Source organism: Schistocerca americana, chromosome 6, assembly GCF_021461395.2.
Source record: "Schistocerca americana isolate TAMUIC-IGC-003095 chromosome 6, iqSchAmer2.1, whole genome shotgun sequence".
Taxonomy (NCBI): Eukaryota; Metazoa; Arthropoda; class Insecta; order Orthoptera; family Acrididae; genus Schistocerca; species Schistocerca americana.
In genome coordinates this window covers 567,697,722-567,717,371 of record NC_060124.1, presented here as the reverse complement: position 1 = coordinate 567,717,371, position 19,650 = coordinate 567,697,722, and the positions used below count along the sequence as shown (strand labels likewise).

At 44.4% G+C, this 19,650-nt stretch overlaps 1 protein-coding gene across 1 annotated transcript in view; it reads left to right on the top strand.

The window, feature by feature from the left end:
* Positions 1 to 19,650, top strand: part of LOC124619548 — a 347,023-nt gene that overhangs the window by 127,754 nt on the left and 199,619 nt on the right. The window lies entirely within an intron of this gene.

Sequence of the window (19,650 nt, the reverse complement as noted above, 5' to 3'; positions counted from 1 at the left end):
TCAGCCTATACCTAGGAATTTCTATATAATCAAGTATAATGTTGTGGTTTTATTTTAGCATAGCCAACCAGCTACTTGTATAAGGTTGCTACTAAACTAAATCACAATTTGGATACCGTCAATGAACCAGGACCCCTTTGTTAGACAAATACATGATCGGCTGACATAGGTGGTGGTGAGAAAAAGGAAACCTACACCCTGACTGGCACTTTCAGAAAAAATCCTGTGAAAGAAGAAATGGAACGCAACAAATTTACTTTGAGCGTTTCCCTATAAACCGAAGGAAAGTGTGCATATCATGTCCATTATAATTATCCGGGCTGTTATGCCGTGGTCGGTTGATGAATTCTGTGTCGATTCCCAACGTTTCGTCTCCGACTGCGGGAGACATCTTCGAGGCGGTCCGTAGCTCGATGGAAGGTCCAACACACCCACTGACTCAGTCAGTAGCGAGCCAGTGGGTGTGTTGGACCTTCCATCGAGCTACGGACCACATTGAAGATGTCTCCCGCAGTCGGAGACGAAACGTTGGGAATCGACACAGAATTAATCAACCGACCACGGCATGACAGCCCGGATAATTATAATGGACATGATATTTCCGGCCGTGAAAGTCTACATTTTAGTGTGCATATTACCTACTGAAATACAGACAGCAGTTTTACTGCACCGATGATCTGCTCGCTGGGGCATTCACGACTGTGCAGATGATATACGTGATGTACCTGTAGTTTCTTACTACGCAGTGGATGCAACCTTCAAACTCCTAGCCCCAAAATTACTGTTTCCTCACTCGCGAGGAACATAATTTCGGCTCAAGTATTCTTCTATAGCCGGCCGTGGTGGCCGAGCGGTTCTAGGTGCTTCAGTCCGGAACCTCGCGGCTGCTACGAACGCAGGTTCGAATCCTGCCTCGGGTATGGATGTGTGTGTTGTGCTTAGGTTAGTCAGCTACAAGCAGTTCTAAGTCTAGTGGACTGATGACCTCAGATGTTAAGTCCCATCGTGCTCAGAAACATTTGAAACAATCGTCTATAAAGAAGCACGTCAGTGTGCACCAGACTCTAACAGACGTAAGGAATCATCACTCAGGTCAACAGAATAACAACTCTGTTCACAGAGAAACGACTGCACGCGCTCCCTGTGGCGAAATCAATACTTTTCAAAATCTAACCGCCATATTCTTCTCTATCAGTGTCGTCAGAGAAGTCTCTAGGTCCATCTCTCTTCAGCCGATTCCCACAGGGAGGTGTCTCCACGCCATATGCGTGTTCCCTCCCGGACACGAGGCGCCTACGCTTGCGCTCAGGTGATGAATCCCAGCATCCATTACAAACACTACAGGGGTCATAATCTACCAGTCAATTCCCCGAAGCTCAAGCTTCTTTAAGAAGGCTTTTTGGATGAAACTTCCTGTCAGATTGAAACTGTATGCCGGACCGAGACTTCGAACTTGGGACCTTTGCCTTTTGCGGGTAAGTGCTCTACCATCTGAGCTGCCCTAGCACGACTCACGCCCCGTCCTCACAGCTTTACTTCTGCCCCCGAAAGGCAAAGGTCCCGAGTTCGAGTCTCGGTGCGGCACACAGTTTTAATCTGCCAGGAACTTTCATATCAGCGCACACTCCGCTGCAGGGTGAAAATCTCATTCTGGTTTCTGGATGTTTCCATTTCTCCTTCTACATCCTTATCACTCTCCGAATCTCTTCTTTTCGGCGGAAAGGATGACCCGGCTCTGTCCGTGAGAAGATTTCCTCGAGGTCAGCTCGCCATCATCTCTTATGACTCTGCACACTCGTTTGTACTAAGAAGGATGTCTTTTGCCCTTGTTCCACCCCAAAACTCTACTACCAGGTACGCTATTCTGAAATTGTTTTTCGACCCATCAGAGTGCAACTTCCTGGCCTCTACGGGTTTTCTGTAGCATCGCGCGTTGTAAACCGCCGCCTACTCGGTCTGTGCTCTCTCAGGGCAGTAAATGTCCGTTCCTGAAGGAGAGGACAACTCTCATACCGACCCCTCTTTAAGAGACAGCAGCTTCTAAGGAGCGTGTCGCCCAGGTCAGCTTTTCTGTCAGCTCTCAACTCCAATTAATACCCAGACATGGAATACTACAGAAACTGTTAGAACATGGTGCTAGCCAGCATCAGCCAATGAAATGAGTAATAATCTGATAGTGCATCGTAAACAGTGATGCAATGTAAATATAAATCGATAAGAATTTACAGAATTACAATAGTTAGACAGCTTATGTAAAGCATTACTCGTTTTCACACCAACATTCCTTTCTATAGCTATTTTTCCCTGTGATTTGTCTCCTTTGTGAGTAATTTACGTATCCACCCAGCCAAGATTAGAGGCGTAAGAGCCTCTCTTACATGTAACGAGCTTTATACATATTACACATACTATCATTACTACATAAACGTTACAAGTGGAAGACTGTCATGAAGATGTCCAGTACCAGACACGTTGGGACATTTATTGTATTCTACCGTCAGACAAACTGCACTACATTAAATGTATTGAACTCTAATATAATATACAACTTCATAGCCATACTATTTTCAGAGGCTTCCCATCCACAATGTCACTTGAATTTTTACAGCTACAATATGATCTACACTGATTTCATGTTATTTACAAGCAACAGTGTATCAACTTAATGTAGGAACATTATTTTCGGATGGGGTCATAGTTATAGTACTTAATCGAAGTATTTAACTCAGATAAAGTAGGGTAGGTACGTAGGGAAAGAAGCTATAGGTGCGCTGTGTACAATTTTCTTCGCTAGAGGAGGTTCAAACTTTTTGTTTCTCGGTTCTTCTTTTTTGAGTCGACAGGCATCTAATTATTTTGATGCGGCCTGTCAAGAGACCTCTTCATTGCCCATATGTTCATCTCAACGCTGAACTCCCTAAATTATTTGTTGCATATTTCCTACTTCTGTCTTCCCGATAATTTCACTCTGGAAGTTTGTCCTAAACGCTGTTTCTGTTCTGTAACAGACTTGACCGTGCTGGTCTCCTTCCGTAATATAACAGCTTAAACACATCTATATCGTTTTTACGTTTCTTCCACGATTCCGTACTTTCTTAGAAATATCTTACTGAAATTGGAAGCTATGTTTGACATTGACAGATTTCTTTTTGCGATTAATGACCTCTTCGCCTGTGCTACTTTGCCTGCTATACCCACATTACTTCATCTGTCATCCGTTATTTTCCTTCCAAAGGAGCAAAATGCTTTCACTCCGTCTCGGACGTTTTCCTCGAGTTTGATGTAGCGTTTGTCCGCCATCTCAATTTTGTTGCTCATTAATACTTTCGTGTATATTTGGCCATCCATAGTCAATGCTGAGTGGAAAGTGGATGGCTGAGTAGATTATCCACTATATTCAGGAGTTATTGCAGTTCTTCTTAGATTCACTGAGAATATTTCTGTCTGCAATGGTTATTATCGACAACATCCGTGCAAAGCGAATTTGAATCGCTCTTCCGTCATTGCTTCTGCAACGGACTTACTGAACAGTACAGTAGAAAGCCATTATTACACACTTTTAAACCCCTACACTCCTCTCTTGGTCTTCCAGTCTCATTACATCTTTTTGGCCCTTGCACATTTTCTATAATACCATTGTTTACCTTCGGTAATTTCAGAGCTCCTTCTACGTCTACGTCTACAGATCCTTTAACATATCTCGCTTTTCTGCACGCCGTGCTTTAATTGCCTAGCGTAACGGCAGAACTGCTGTTCATCCATAACATCTATATTAAATCTTGTATTACTTTTTTATCATATCCTCGACTTGATTATTATAATTTTCTTTTGGTCTTACTTTCGAAACTTATTTTGTGTTTATAAAGAAGTCTTCCTGTATCTCTTTTCTAGCTGTTAACCACATGAAAACACTCAGTCAAATACCGTAGTCTGGAAAACTTAAAAACAAGGTGCGTAAAGCAACGTAAGATCTTAACTACTGGGTGCGAATGAATCAGAGTTGGGGGGGCCATGTTGCTAGAGGTCTCCAAGCCGAACATAAAAAGTTGGACGTGACAGGGCGTGAGGTCAGCTTGTCTGCAGCGCGAAATGGTGGCGGCACCGCAACACGATACACTTGAAGGAACGGGAAAAGTTGTAGTATGTGTCAGTCAGCAAGTAGTTACGGTGCACTATGGTGGTTTTCTTACTGTAACGTGGGCCAGAGACAACGTTTGGATGTCCTCACACGGAAGGAATCATCGGCCAAGAAGAACGAAGTGTGAGGAGAGTGAGCCGTGCATTGTTCGCCGACCCACCATTCGGTATTTTACACTCAGTTTTAACATATTTCCATCTCACCATGTTGATTTAAATTACTGGCGTTACTGAGGTGCTGTTTTGCCTGACTGTCATCGGCGCTAGTAGCGCGTATTGATTTATCCCCTGTGATAGGATCTTTGCTCGGCTGCAATTAGTTCCCGGTTGTCATCTGTCGTGGAGTCACTCGGAACGTGTGAGGAGCTGAGTTCACGGCGGCAGTTCGGGTCGTGAGTTGGGCCCTGGCAGGCAGTTGCAACGCGTCTGGAGCGCAGGCCGGGCCAGCCAGTCGCCGGCTTGCAGCAGCAGTGAGTCCTGCGTGGACATGGCCCGCCGACCGTTGCCGCCACGCATCACTTAAACCGGCCCTGACTTCTGGTGGATTGTTGGTCGGTCGGTTGGTCCGAGGACATCACCGTAACAGTTCGCGATGGGCCCAATAGCTTAGCGCTGGACTGACGAGACGTGTGGTAGCGCCTTCCTCTCGGATGAGAGGGGATACAGTCTGGATAGTGGTTCTGGACGTACCCCCAATACGGCGGTAGGTGGGAACATGTAATCCTTTCAGGAACGTTGTCGAAATCGATGGTTTAGGTGGCCCAGGTGTCATGGTGTGCGGATACATAACGTTGCATGGACCTAATGACGTCCCAACCGTCGAATAAGGCACATCGGCCCTTAAACGTTTCTGCGACACTGTGCATTTTTTCAAGGGATGGTTAGGATCAGACTTCATTTTATGGTTGACAATGCGTGACCACATCGAACAGCGCAATTGGAGGGGCTGTTGGAGCGACAGAATATTCGGCAGTAGACCGGTCTGCCCGTTCCCCTGACGTAAGTCTCATCGAGGACGTGTGGGATGCGTTGGCAAGACGTACTGACGATCATCGACATACACTAATGTGTAATTCCTGATCGCCTGATTGCATATTTCTTTCAGTTACATTCTGTACTACAATGTAGCAGTTCTTTCTATGTACGGTCCGAGTGTCATCCAGCTATGTTACTTGGCAGCGACACATGGTGCGAAAGAGACTTTCGTCCTTGAGTATAGCATACCAGAGTATTTGCACGTTTTATGGAATCCGATCCAGTATATCGTTGATTATTGAAACTTCATCGTTTCACACAGACCTTCAGGAAATGGTAGAGCTTCAGACTTACTCTGCGTAAGCTAGTGTATGGAGAAAGAGCCCATTGACAAGTATCTACATATGATATGCCTACAGGTAACGTTTCCTACAAATAACAGGCAAGTAGTCAAATCTCTGAAAAACAAACTAGCATGTCACTGCTCATAGTTATAATGCAGAGCAACTAAATAAGAGTCAGCTACAAGCTAACTATTCGTGGCATGAGCTCTAAGCGATACTGAGATAGCTGGAGAGCCACGCTAACCCAAGAACGCTCAGACCTTCACTAAAGTTCACAAAGGTTGCTTGGAGAAATCGCTCGCTGACATTCCACATGTGCTGAATATGGTTTATGTCAGGCGTCTTGGATGACACAAATCATCCCCATGGCAGAGGAGCGTAAGTGAAATTATTGTCACATTGTTTGGTAGCAGCTGAATGGTCCGTTTGAAGAGAAGGAGTGGTGGGAAGTAGCTGAGCGGTGAGCGTGGGAGGAGGAGGATACGGTCGAGAATCTGTTCTGTAGACGACCAGATGGGTTAAGTCACTAGACAGTGTCGTCCCGTTTCCGGGTTCCCGGAATGATCTTTCAACTCACGGCGTGGTGTGAACAGTTTTGAATCTTCGTTACACTTTAATTAAATGTGCTGCATATCTTATCGAAACACAATCTACAAGTTTCATTGAAACTTCCTGGCAAATTAAAACTGTGTGCCGGACCGAAACTCGAACTCAGGACCTTTGCCTTTCGCTTGCAAGTGCTCTACCATCTGAGCTGTCCAAGCACGACTCACGCCCCGTCCTCACAGATTTAATTCTGCCGATACCTCGCCTCCTGCTTTCCAAACTTTATAGAAGCTCGCCTGCGAACCTGAGATGGTAGAGCACTTCCCCGCGAAAGGCAAAGGTCCAGAGTTCGAGTCTCGGTCCGGCACAAAGTTTTAATCTGCAAGGAAGTTTCATATCAGAGCACACTCCACTGCAGATGAGTATCTCATTCTGGAAACATCCCCCAGGCTGTGGCTAAGCCATGTCTCCGCAATATCCTTTCTTTCAGGAGTGCTAGTTCTGCAAGGTTCGCAGGAGAGCTTCTGTAAAGTTTGGAAGGTAGGAGACGAGGTACTGGCAGAAGTAAAGCTGTGAGGACGGGGCGTGAGTCGTGCTTGGGTAGCTCAGATGGTACAGCACTTTTCCGCGAAGGGCAAATGTCCCGAGTTCGAGTCTCGGTCCAGCACACAGTTTTAATCTGCCAGGAAGTTTTATATCAGAGCACACTCCGCTGCAGAGTGAAAATATCATTCTGGATACAATTTTCATTGGCATTGCTCTTACTGATTGAACTACTTTGTGATGACTAACTATGCGAGGTGGAGGGATGCTGTTGGAAACCCAAGATGTGAGGTCGTCAAGTCGACAGGTGAGGCCAGGGCCCGTAACGATCTTCCTTACAGGGTTAATCGGTCAGGAAATTTCTGTATGTGGCTGCATCGCTCGACAGAATTATGAGCATCAGTTTCCACCATGAAGCTTAGAGTATGTCGATCAAATACACTCCTGGAAATGGAAAAAAGAACACATTGACACCGGTGTGTCAGACCCACCATACTTGCTCCGGACACTGCGAGAGGGCTGTACAAGCAATGATCACACGCACGGCACAGCGGACACACCAGGAACCGCGGTGTTCGCCGTCGAATGGCGCTAGCTGCGCAGCATTTGTGCACCGCCGCCGTCAGTGTCAGCCAGTTTGCCGTGGCATACGGAGCTCCATCGCAGTCTTTAACACTGGTAGCATGCCGCGACAGCGTGGACGTGAACCGTATGTGCAGTTGACGGACTTTGAGCGAGGGCGTATAGTGGGCATGCGGGAGGCCGGGTGGACGTACCGCCGAATTGCTCAACACGTGGGGCGTGAGGTCTCCACAGTACATCGATGTTGTCGCCAGTGGTCGGCGGAAGGTGCACGTGCCCGTCGACCTGGGACCGGACCGCAGCGACGCACGGATGCACGCCAAGACCGTAGGATCCTACGCAGTGCCGTAGGGGACCACACCGCCACTTCCCAGCAAATTAGGGACACTGTTGCTCCTGGGGTATCGGCGAGGACCATTCGCAACCGTCTCCATGAAGCTGGGCTACGGTCCCGCACACCGTTAGGCCGTCTTCCGCTCACGCCCCAACATCGTGCAGCCCGCCTCCAGTGGTGTCGCGACAGGCGTGAATGGAGGGACGAATGGAGACGTGTCGTCTTCAGCGATGAGAGTCGCTTCTGCCTTGGTGCCAATGATGGTCGTATGCGTGTTTGGCGCCGTGCAGGTGAGCGCCACAATCAGGACTGCATACGACCGAGGCACACAGGGCCAACACCCGGCATCATGGTGTGGGGAGCGATCTCCTACGCTGGCCGTACACCACTGGTGATCGTCGAGGGGACACTGAATAGTGCACGGTACATCCAAACCGTCATCGAACCCATCGTTCTACCATTCCTAGACCAGGAAGGGAACTTGCTGTTCCAACAGGACAATGCACGTCCGCATGTATCCCGCGCCACCCAACGTGCTCTAGAAGGTGTAAGTCAACCACCCTGGCCAGCAAGATCTCCGGATCTGTCCCCCATTGAGCATGTTTGGGACTGGATGAAGCGTCGTCTCACGCGGTCTGCACGTCCAGCACGAACGCTGGTCCAACTGAGGCGCCAGGTGGAAATGGCATGGCAAGCCGTTCCACAGGACTACATCCAGCACCTCTACGATCGTCTCCATGGGAGAATAGCAGCCTGCATTGCTGCGAAAGGTGGATATACACTGTACTAGTGCCGACATTGTGCATGCTCTGTTGCCTGTGTCTATGTGCCTGTGGTTCTGTCAGTGTGATCATGTGATGTATCTGACCCCAGGAATGTGTCAATAAAGTTTCCCCTTCCTGGGACAATGAATTCACGGTGTTCTTATTTCAATTTCCAGGAGTGTACATGGGCAGTGCCCTGCTTAGAAGCTGGATTTATTGGATGTAATCCTACAGCCGCACGGGGGGCGATAACGTGACGTATCTGCCTAGCAGATTCTCACAATTCATACGACCAAAGGTGGTGTTACCGCAGCAATGAGGATCTCTGTGTCCCGTGACATACACAGCTGTTGTGTTCTGCCCACTCGTCTAATACAGGGTGCCTAGGGTACCTTCTTTCTCAGATCCCTAGACAACAATTCAAGCAAATCGTATTAGCGGAGTTTGTTACAAAAGGAAATGACTACAATACTTAACATGTCGCAAGCAAGGGGTGACAGACAAACATAAGTAAGCTCTTCAGTATATGCAAGTCGTAATACAAATGAACCAATACAGTTTCTTAAGTCACTGCTGTAGCGTTCGTAGGTCGCTTCGACTTCAACTAGGACCGCGGCTAGGCGGCACGGCACTTACATTCTCTTCGTGTCGAGGCCGCTCCTGTCACGGTGTCGACCTAGAGAGGAGTTGTTAGCCTACTATTGGCTGACGTCGTCTCATAGCTCTCTCTGCTGTAACGCTCCTGGGCGACATGCCGGTGCTTGACTTTCCGCCGGAATACACAACTACATGTCTGGTGTGGTGACTCCTTTGTTCTCGGTATTATGGCTACTGGTCAGCTTTTTAAAACGTCTTTATTTGGCCATTTTCATGTCTGTCAGTCTATCCATTGCAAAACAACTTCGAAGTGACGCAATCACTTGAAATTTTTAACACAACTGGATGACAGTGCAATATTAATTCGGTTTCTTGTCTGTCTGAGGGTGAAAACATTCGTTAACGCCTGACATCTCGGCTGCCCTGCAGGGTGGGCATGTTGTACAAGTAGCATCGGAATGTGTACCGAGCCATATGCACAGCTGAGCAGAGAGATGGGAGAAAAGCAGATGGATACCACTTTCTTATCTGTTTGTTGAGCATAATTTTGCAACTCATCTTAGACTAACTTTGTGATGCTCTAGAGAAATGAAACTTTGATCATAGCTAAGAATCAGACAACAATGCAATATTAACTCGCCTTCTTGTCTGGTATGTGCCCATGGTAGTTCATTTACCACTGGCATCTCCCACTTTTCCTGTTCCAGCTGCAAATGGTTAGAAGTAAGAGCAATTGAAGGTATGCCTCTCTGTGATCTAGTATCTCTGTAAATAATACCTACACAGTCTTTTTGTGAGATGTACATAAGAGGAAGCTATTTATTGCTTGTGTCATGTGAGGAGAAACTAAATTAAAACCCTGAAATTTACCACACGTCACTGTTGTAATCTCTTCAAAATATCTGAAATCGACTGAAAAATTTCGCACAAAGGAATAAAAACAAGAAAATAATTATATAAATTAAAATGAATTTTTAATGTAACATATTTATTTACTCCTGTCACGAAAACTGACAATGGCTGTGAGAGCGGTGTGCTGATCATGTGCTCCTCCTCCATGTCTGCATTTAGCGACGCCTATCGGCTGAGGGTAACAAGGTGGTCGGTCGATACCGTTGGGCCTTCCAAGGCCTCTTCGAACGGAGAGATTTTATGATTATTAAAATGGACTAAAAAGAATAAAACAGTTCCTCCTAGCCCTATACAGATTCCTAACGCCGTACACATAGCCCTGAAACTTCGTGATTGTAAATATTTAATAACTATGAATGTACTTCTAAGATCTGAGACAAATCACTAGGGAAAAAATGTAATCATGACTGATACCTCGATAGTACACCTCCTTACTATTACACTGCTTGCTATTGGCATTTGAACAGTTCATGTCCTTACTATTATCAGTTGCATGTGCCCCAAGTCTTTTGTTTTAAAATTTACAAGTAATTTTACAGTTGTCAAGAATTCACAATCACAGATTTTCAGGACTATATGTATGGGATTAACAATCTGTTCCGGAACAGAAGATATTAATATATACCTTTAGTTCGGCTTAAAAAATAATTTTTATTTAAGTAATTTTTCCTCTGCACTGAGTTGGTCAGTGATTTGTATTGTTAAGACCAATAAATGATCTGCTCAATCGACAATGCTAGACGGCACTCTCCTTTTTAACATTTTGCTACTCACAGACGTTTACTGCCATCGCTGCAGTTATCTCCGAATCTTTCTGCTAATTGTGGAATGGGAAGAATCCACATATTCTGTACGAGATCGGATTAATGTACCCCAGCAGTCGGGAACCCTCGGTTTGGCCGCATTCAATTAGGCCGATACTGAGTATTCTGCATGCAAATTCTTTAAGCCTCCCGTACGTTTATTAAATTTGTATTAGATGGAAATGTGTATCTTGAATATGCCTTTAACTGAGATACACTCTCATACATTAATTTCAGACCCTGTAATTCATACAGCAATGCCATCTGACAGTACCATTAATAAGGAAGGAAGGAAGATGGGATTTAATGCCCCTCCGATATCGAGGTCATTAAAAATTGAAGCACCTTTAAGGAAATATGACAAAAATGGAAGAAACTGGCTTTGAACAACGTGCTAATAATGGGCAAACGTTAGCAATTCAGCTATTTGCGTGAACCTACTTATCTGTGATAAACCCACGAATTCACAAAAATAATTTGTAACCAAACGATCATGTATCTAAGTTGCGTACATCGGGCATGTGTGGCGCAGTCTGCTAACATAACCATTCTGTTTCGAAATTTGAAAATCCAGAGCGTAAAGGAACCACGCTTTATCTAACAAGATGAATTGCCAGCTCCATCAGCAACTACGGCGGCTGACTTATCTTCGATCCTGTAAAAGCATGCACAGAAAAAGACAAAGCATATTACTCATTGTAATTACTGAAGTACGTAACATAATTCGCAGTGATAATCCAGGAAAATTTGTCTCTCTGCTGAAGGCAATACGCACAATATGTGGAATGGATTTCAAGACACAATTCTGACGTAAAGGAATCAGAATTTAAAGGTACTGGAAAAGGATTACTAGGACTGTTACAATGTTTGAGTAGAATTTATAGGATTCCGCAAAAGGGATGTCATAAATTTCTTTTTTTCTACTACAACATCACATGGGGTGATAGATTCTCGTTATCATGTGTATGCTACAGCAGACAACCTCAAGTTTGATACAGGAAGTTTCCAAAGTACTTACCCTCTGCAACAAGGAGTGCTTATAGCCTGGAACTAAAGTCCGTGATGACTTTCTGTATAGCACTGTTTTAGACTGCTTGAATTTTTCTGGAAATTGTAATACCAGTACTGTGCAGTGTTGCAGGTGCACCTTTGAAGACTGCCCTTCGGATAGCCCCATAAGATATAATCACATGGATTCAGATCTTGAATATAAGATGGCCTTTCCACGCAATCTCCAGTGAATGCTAAGATGTCCAGGACAACGGCCTGATCTCTGAACGTCTCCTGAAAGAAATCGAATCATTCCGCAGTACAGGTCGACGTGCTCCATATCGTGTGTGAACGCCTAGTTTCGGAGCATTCGGCTGCAACGTGCAGCCTGTACCAGTTCATGTACCAGTATCTGTCTGTACTTTTTCTGGTGTGACTGGTCCGTCGATAAAAATGGACCCAAAAGTGTACTGTGCAATTATGTTGTAGTAAACAGTGACCTTTTGTTGACGAGGTGGAGCAGCAGCTGGAACATGTGGATTCTCAGAAGACCAGTGCCGCTATTTCTTGAGATGCTGCCCACGGAGGTGGAAGTGTCTGCCTCATCACTTAAGCAGATCTGATCTTTGTCGACTGTTCCTTTTTACCTGTCCTCATTCATCCTGTTTCCAAAAGAATAGCGCCTTCACACCCCTTTCCTTCATCACTTTATAGGTTGGCACTGTTGAATATTGCGAGGGAAAAAGGTTAATCTTGTCTTTCATTATTCTCTGGAAAGGCCGTCGTGACATCCTGAGATGTTGTGCTGCATTTCTTACAGATTTCGTGGGCTTCTCGCTGAATAAGGTTCGTACTCGTGCCACATTCACCAGGGTTACAATCGAGACTGGTTGCCCTGACTGGCCCTTCCTGGAATCATGTAGGGATCCGGTCTTTTCAAAACATTTCATCAGACGGTAAAAAATCAGAGTAAACATTACCCAGAAGCTCTATCAGAGGAGGCTTAAATTTTGTCGTCACATTTTTATAGCAGCTCTGTTCTGTAATCTCTCCGAGAAGTGGTCATTCCGAGTGGTGCTGCTCTTGGCCCAAAGTGCTATTTGTTGAGTACGCGTCTTATCGCAATCATACATCCATAATTTGCGTAAAAAAGTATCTTTACGATCAACGGACGCTCTTTTGGTGTTAGTGTATTGAGACATCGGCGAGCGAGGTATAGAATTTTCAGAGCTACAACATCACAAGAAAATCATTTGCGGCATGCAGCTAAACCACAGTAGACACATACTTACTCAAAAATGTTCAAATGTGTGGGAAATCTTATTTGACTTAACTGCTAAGGTCATCAGTCCCTAAGCTTACACACTACTTAACCTAAATTATCCTAAGGACAAACACACACACCCATGCCCGATGGAGGACTCGAACCTCCGCCGGAATCAGCCGCACAGTCCATGACTGCAGTGCCCGAGACCGCTCGGCTAATCCCGCGCGGCACACATACTTACTAACACATATTTTGCGCCACCTAGAATTTATTTGCATTTCATATATAGTCAACCATGGCACACACAACATAAGTGCATATAGCACACAGTATGAAAAGCAGCAAGATATGAAAAGTTCGTAGTACTGTAATATGACTGGTGTATGTTTCCTAGTATTCAGATGGATAAATGGAAACAAGATTTTGCACTGTGCTTCCACAATCATCTGTCCGTTAAGTCATGAATATATCATGTCAATATATAATTCCCTCCTTCAACTTCTGAAAGTATTGTACTACTACGCCAGTCCTTGAAATACGAACGAGAAGGTAGGTGAATATCAACAGCACGATGTCTGCGAGCGAACAACAGGCTCTGACGTAAATTGTAGCCAAATACTACACAACTGTAAAGAATATTAGCGTTTCTGCACTCCGCAAACCGCAGCTCAACTACACTCCAGTCAATCCTGTCTCTGCATCTAGAAACACAACATTTTCCAACAGGCCACGTGCCGCGCTTACTTCTTATTAGGAGCCACTAAGAGCTTCCTCCTGTCATTCTACACGGCGTGTCACCCACAGTCTTGCTGTAGGGTGTCGATAGCTTGGCAAGAAGGTATCTTCGCCCAGTGATTGCAATTTAAGAACTCGTGAAGGGCACTCAATATCGAAAGTTACGAACGTGGCAAGTAACTTTTACGTACACCTCGCCGCTAGTTCAAAATCAGAAGATAACCCAAACTTAGTAACTATTCCATGCGACCCAACTGCAGACTCTTTGTCTGAGGCAACAGCTTCTTCTGAACCAGTGAGTCACATTAACAGTATTTGTGAGTAATGTATAGTAACATTTCAGTCACAAAGATATCGTGTTATATCCTACGATACTAAAATGCTACCATCACCACTTATACAATGAAGAACCAAAGAAACTAATACACCTGTCTAATACCGTGCAAGGCCCACGCGAGCACGCGGAGGAGCCGCAGCACGACGTGGCATGAACTCGACTAATGTCTGAAGTAGTACTGGAGGGAATTGACACCATGAACCCAGCAGGGCTGTCCATAAAACCGTAAGAGTTCGAGGGGTAGGAACATCACGTTGCAGGGCATCCCAGATATGCTCAATAATGTTCATGCCTGGTGAGTTTTGTGGTCAGCGAAAGTGTTTAAACTCAGACTGGTGTTCCTGGAGCCACTCTGTAGCAACTCTGAATGTGGGGGTGTTTCATTGTCCTGCTGGAACTGCCCAGTCCGTCGGAATGCACAATGGACACGAATGGATGCAGATGATCAGATAGGATGCTTCAGTACATGCCACCTGTCAGATTCGTATCTAGTCGTACCAGGGGCCCCACATCACTCCAACTGCACACCTTATAGATTATACCGAAACAGAACATCCACCAGCTTGTACAGTCTCCTACTGACATGCAGGGTCCATGAATTCATGAGGTTATGTCCATACCCGTACACGTACATCCACTCGACTCGTCCGACCAGGCAACTTGTTTCCAGTCATCAACAGTCCAATGATGTTTTGTTGAATGGTTCCCAAGCTGGCACTTGTTGATGGCCCAGCATTGATATCTGCAGTAATTTGCGGAAGGGTTTCACTTCTGTCACATTGAACGATCCTATTCAGTCGTTGTTGGTCCCCTGCTTGCAGGATCTTTTTCCAGCCTCTGCGACATCGTAGATTTTATGTTTTAGCGGATTTCTGATATCCACAGTACACTCATCAAAAGGTCGTACGGGAAATTCGCCACTTGATCGTTTCATCGAAGATGCTATGTCCCATCGCTCATGCTCCGGATATAGCATCACGTTCAAACTCACTTAAATCTTGATAATCTGCCACTGTAGTAGCAGTAATCCATCTAACAACTGCGTCTGACACTTGTTGTCTTATATAGGCGTCGTCGACCGCAGCGCGGTATTCTACCTGTTTAGATATGTCTATATTTGTATACACATCCCTATACAAGTTTCTTTGGCGCTTCAGTGTACATTGCAATAAGAGGAAGTGCACCATCAAGCAATTTTGCATTATATTGAATGATGTCATATGGTTATTTAATCACCCACATGAAAACAAATAAACTCCGATGTCACCATCTCTAAACAATTCCATGTTCCTACTCCGAACTCAGATGCACGTGACGTGTACCTCACGTACAGTATTACAACTGACGTTCAGTTGATATTGATTCACTGGCCTGCGGTCTCAATCAGGTCCTGTATGGGCTAACCTGCGGAGTTGTATTCAATTTACGTAAGTGTTCCTTCCATTATCAATCATAATATTACGTCCCTGGTGCCTTTACGTGTCTTACAGACCCTCAATCATGTTCGCTAATATTCTGTATGTTATACTTGTCAGGATGCGTGAATTATAGACCTTATTGCGCTGTAACTCTCCCACTTATGTGGATATTCTACCGTCAGTAGGGGGTGGATGATATATATCCGTAAGTTTGGTGGCATGTCTCCAGTCTGACATATTGCAAAGCATTTTAAACAGTCGTTTCCTCGTCATTACTTCCCGTGATTGTCAGTACACAGAGTAGCTTGGGTAAAATAAGCGTGAAAAACATTTCATGCACCTTAAGATAGGCAAGTCAGTGCTCCTGTGTCTGTGAAATATTTTCCGGACTAGTTTTACAGGTATTTTGTCCACACTGCACTTCCGATGTCATCATTTCTTTGTCTTTGGTTCCTGGACATCTTCATCTACATGGATACTCTAGCAGACGGTTAATCGAACCACGTTCAGAATAATTCTCTAATATACCAATCTCGAATACCTATATGTCACCGTGCGAGATCTGAATTTCTTTATTTTATTATGACGACCGTTTCTACCTATGTAGGTCAGCGTCAACAAAATATTTTCGCACTTGGAAGAGATAGTTGATGTCGAAACTTTCGTGAGAAAATTCCACCGCAGCGAAAAAGCCTTTGTTTTAATAATGTCCACCCCAATTCCTGTATCATGTCAGTGACACTCTCCCTTCTATTTCACGATAATACAAAACTCTTCTTTGAACTTCCTCGATGTGCTCCGTTAACCCTACGTGGTGAGGATCCCGCACCGCGCTGCAGTACTGGAAAAGAGGACGACAAGCTTAGTAGGCAGTCTCTTTAGTAGATCTGTTACATTTTGTAAGTGTTCTACCAATAAGACGCAGTTTTCGGTTTGCCTTCCCCATAACATTTTCTGTGTCTTCTTTCCAATTTATGATGTTCGTGATTGTAGTTCACAGATATTTAACTGAATTTACGGCCTCTAGATTTGACTGATTTATTGTGTAACCGAAGTTTAACGGATTCATTTTAGAACTCATGTGGAAGACTTCATATTTTTCATTAGATTGTGTCAATTGCCAGTTTTCGCACCAGACAGATATGTTTTGTAAATCGTTTTGGACTTGTTTTGATAATTACGGTTGCTCAGATTGTCTTCTAAATCGTTTATGTAGATAAATAACAGCAGATGGTCTACAACACTACCATGGGGAACGGCGGAAATCACTTTTGTTTAGCTCGATGACTTTTCGTCACTTACTACGAATTGCGACCTCTCTGACAGGAAATCACGAATTCAATCGCATAACTGGGACGATATTCTGTAAGCACGCAATTTGATTACAAGTCGCTTCTGAGTTACGGTATCAAAAGCTTTCTGGAAATTTTGAAATACGGAATCAGTTTGAAATCCCTTGTCAATAGTACTCAAAACTTCGTGTGAGTAAAGTTTTTTCTCGTTCCACTACTGTGAATATGTTTAACAAGTCATTATATACCTTTTCACTATTCTTCTACACTATTAATGAATTTGGTGATAAACTCACTGCCCTCTATGACAAACATGCACCTGTGCGCACAATCCGTGTAAGAAAATCTCCTGCTCCATGGCTGACAGCTGAATTACGTCAAATGATGACTAATAGGGATGCTGCCGACAGGCGTTTCAAGGCAGATCCGAAACCAGAGCGTTTCGAAGAATATAGAAAGCTACGGAACAGAGTGAAACAATGCATTCGCAATGCTAAAATCAGGCACGCTCGCTCCCTTGTATGCAGCGATCTGACGCCCACGACTCTATGGAAGAATCTCCGTAGCTTGGGGGTCGGAAAGGCAAAATCGGAAACTACTTTTCATGTGTCAACTAACGAATTAAATGAATTCTTCTCTGCACCTCTGAATACCAGCACAGCTGATAATTACCGTCCACAAGAATCCCCAAACAGGATAACTAACAACGATACCTTCCATCTAAAACATGTAACAACAAATACGGCAAGAAAAGCAATAATGAGAATCTCTTCTGATGCAATAGGCAACGACAGTATCGGTATAACCATGATTAAGAATGTTGCCGATATCTTAGTACCTGTCTTAACTGACATATTTAATTTTTCCCTCGTGAACGGAATATATCCCACTGCATGGAAAAGAAGCCTAATTCGACCCATCCCTAAGATCGAAAACCCGCAACTTCCTAGTGATTACCGACCAATTAGCATACTGCCTGCTGTTTCCAAAGCACTTGAATATATTGTTCATGACCAAATCACTGAACACTTGCATGAATTCAGCCTATATGACAAATTTCAGTCCGGTTTCCGTAAACATCACAGCACAAACACTGCTCTAATTAAAGTAACTGATGACCTGAAATATGCCATCGACAATCGAAAGGCAACAATATTGGCGCTACTGGACTTCAGCAAAGCTTTTGACACTGTTAACTTTGACATATTGCTCAGAAAAATGCAACAGCTTAATTTCCCTGATAGTGCAATGAGAAGGTTTGAAAGCTACTTAAAAGACAGACAGCAATGTGTTGTCTGCGTGAATGAAAAATCTTTACATGTTTCCTCGGGAGTGCCACAAGCATCAGTCTTAGGACCACTTTTGTTTTCTTTATATGTCAACGATGTTTCGTCGGTTCTGTCCTCCTGTAAATATCATTTCTATGCCGACGACCTCCAGCTCTACCTAAGCGTCAGACCTGAAGATGTAAACACTGCAATCGCTCAGATGAATGATGATCTGTCTTCAGTAGTGACATGGGCGAAAAACCTGGGGCTTAAACTAAATGCAAAAAAGACGCAAGTAATCTTAATAGCCCATCAGAAATTAATAAGTTCAGATTTCCGCGAACGGCTACCTCCTATTCTGCTCGACGGTACTCCAATACCGTATCAGAAAACAGTGAAGAACCTGGGTGTAACTTTGGATGAGCATCTCAACTGTGCGGAGAATACAGTCGCAGTGTGCCGAAAGACGTCTGCTTGTCTCTATGCTCTCAAAAAGTTTCGGAACATATTTCCACAGGACTTGAAACGCCAGCTCGTGCAAGCACTCGTTTTACCGAACCTCCACTATTGTGATGTGATTCAACAAGGCATGAGTACTGAAAACAAAAGACGGCTAGAGCTAACCATGAATGCCTGTGTGCGTTACACCTGCAACATTCGCCGATATGATCATGTTAGTGCTTCATACTCCGAGCTAGGGTGGCTGCGGCCGGACAAATTGCGTGACTACCACACTCTATGTCTACTCCACCGACTCCTCGTCGCGCAAGCACCCCAGTACCTTGCTTCAGAGATTAAAAACCTGTCATGTCATCATAATCGAAACACGAGGACACTCTTATTTGGTATCCTAACTGTGCCCACTCACAAAACAAAAACTTTTGCAAACTCCTTCTCAGTTGCCGCTGTCCGCCTCTGGAACAAACTGCCCATTACCTTGCGCAAAATTCGATCTCCTGCTGCTTTTAAGAAGAAGTTGAAGCATTTCCTACTATCATCCTCACAAAGTTCTCCACAAAATTAATGTACAAGGACAATCCCCTCATCTGTCAAATAGCAAAGCTAGCGTCTCCTATCTTGCTCCCGAGACGCCTTCCTCTTCATCTATCTCTAATAGCCACGCAATCTTCTTTTCCTTTATATTTCCTTAATTACGTTTCATCATGTCTCTATTCTTCTCCTCCCTTCACCATGAGTCTCCCTCATTCTCCCTGCTGCCAGCACTCCTATCTAAAATCTGTCTCTTCAATAATGTCTAATTATAACAGTACTTGCGACCTAAGAATATAAACTCTATATGTATGCATTTTTACAGGTGTACCTTTCAAATTGTTTATTTCACTTTTTGTACTAGATGTAGTTTAACATGCCTACTAAAACATATGAATGTAAAATAAGTAGAATGCCTGGTTAGATGTAAGAGAGGGCCTGATGGCCCTAATCTTGCCAGGTTAAATAAATAAATAAATAAATAAATAAATATCGTCTTTCTTAAACCTCAACTGCCGGCCGGTGTGGCCGAGCGGCTCTAGGCGTTTCAGTCTGGAACCGCGCCACCGTTACGGTCGCAGGTACGAATCCTGCCTCGGGCATAGTTGTGTGTGATGTCCTTACGTTACTTAGGTTTAAGTAGTTCTAAGTTCTAGGCGACTGATGACCTCAGCTGTTAAGTCCCATAGTGCTCAGAGCCATTTGAACCATTTTTTAAACCTCAAGTGGACTTTGTTTGCTTTCTTCTGGAATTGTCGACCACTTAGTTTACTGCTTCTTTGACTTGCAAGTTGTAACGTATCAACCACATTATGT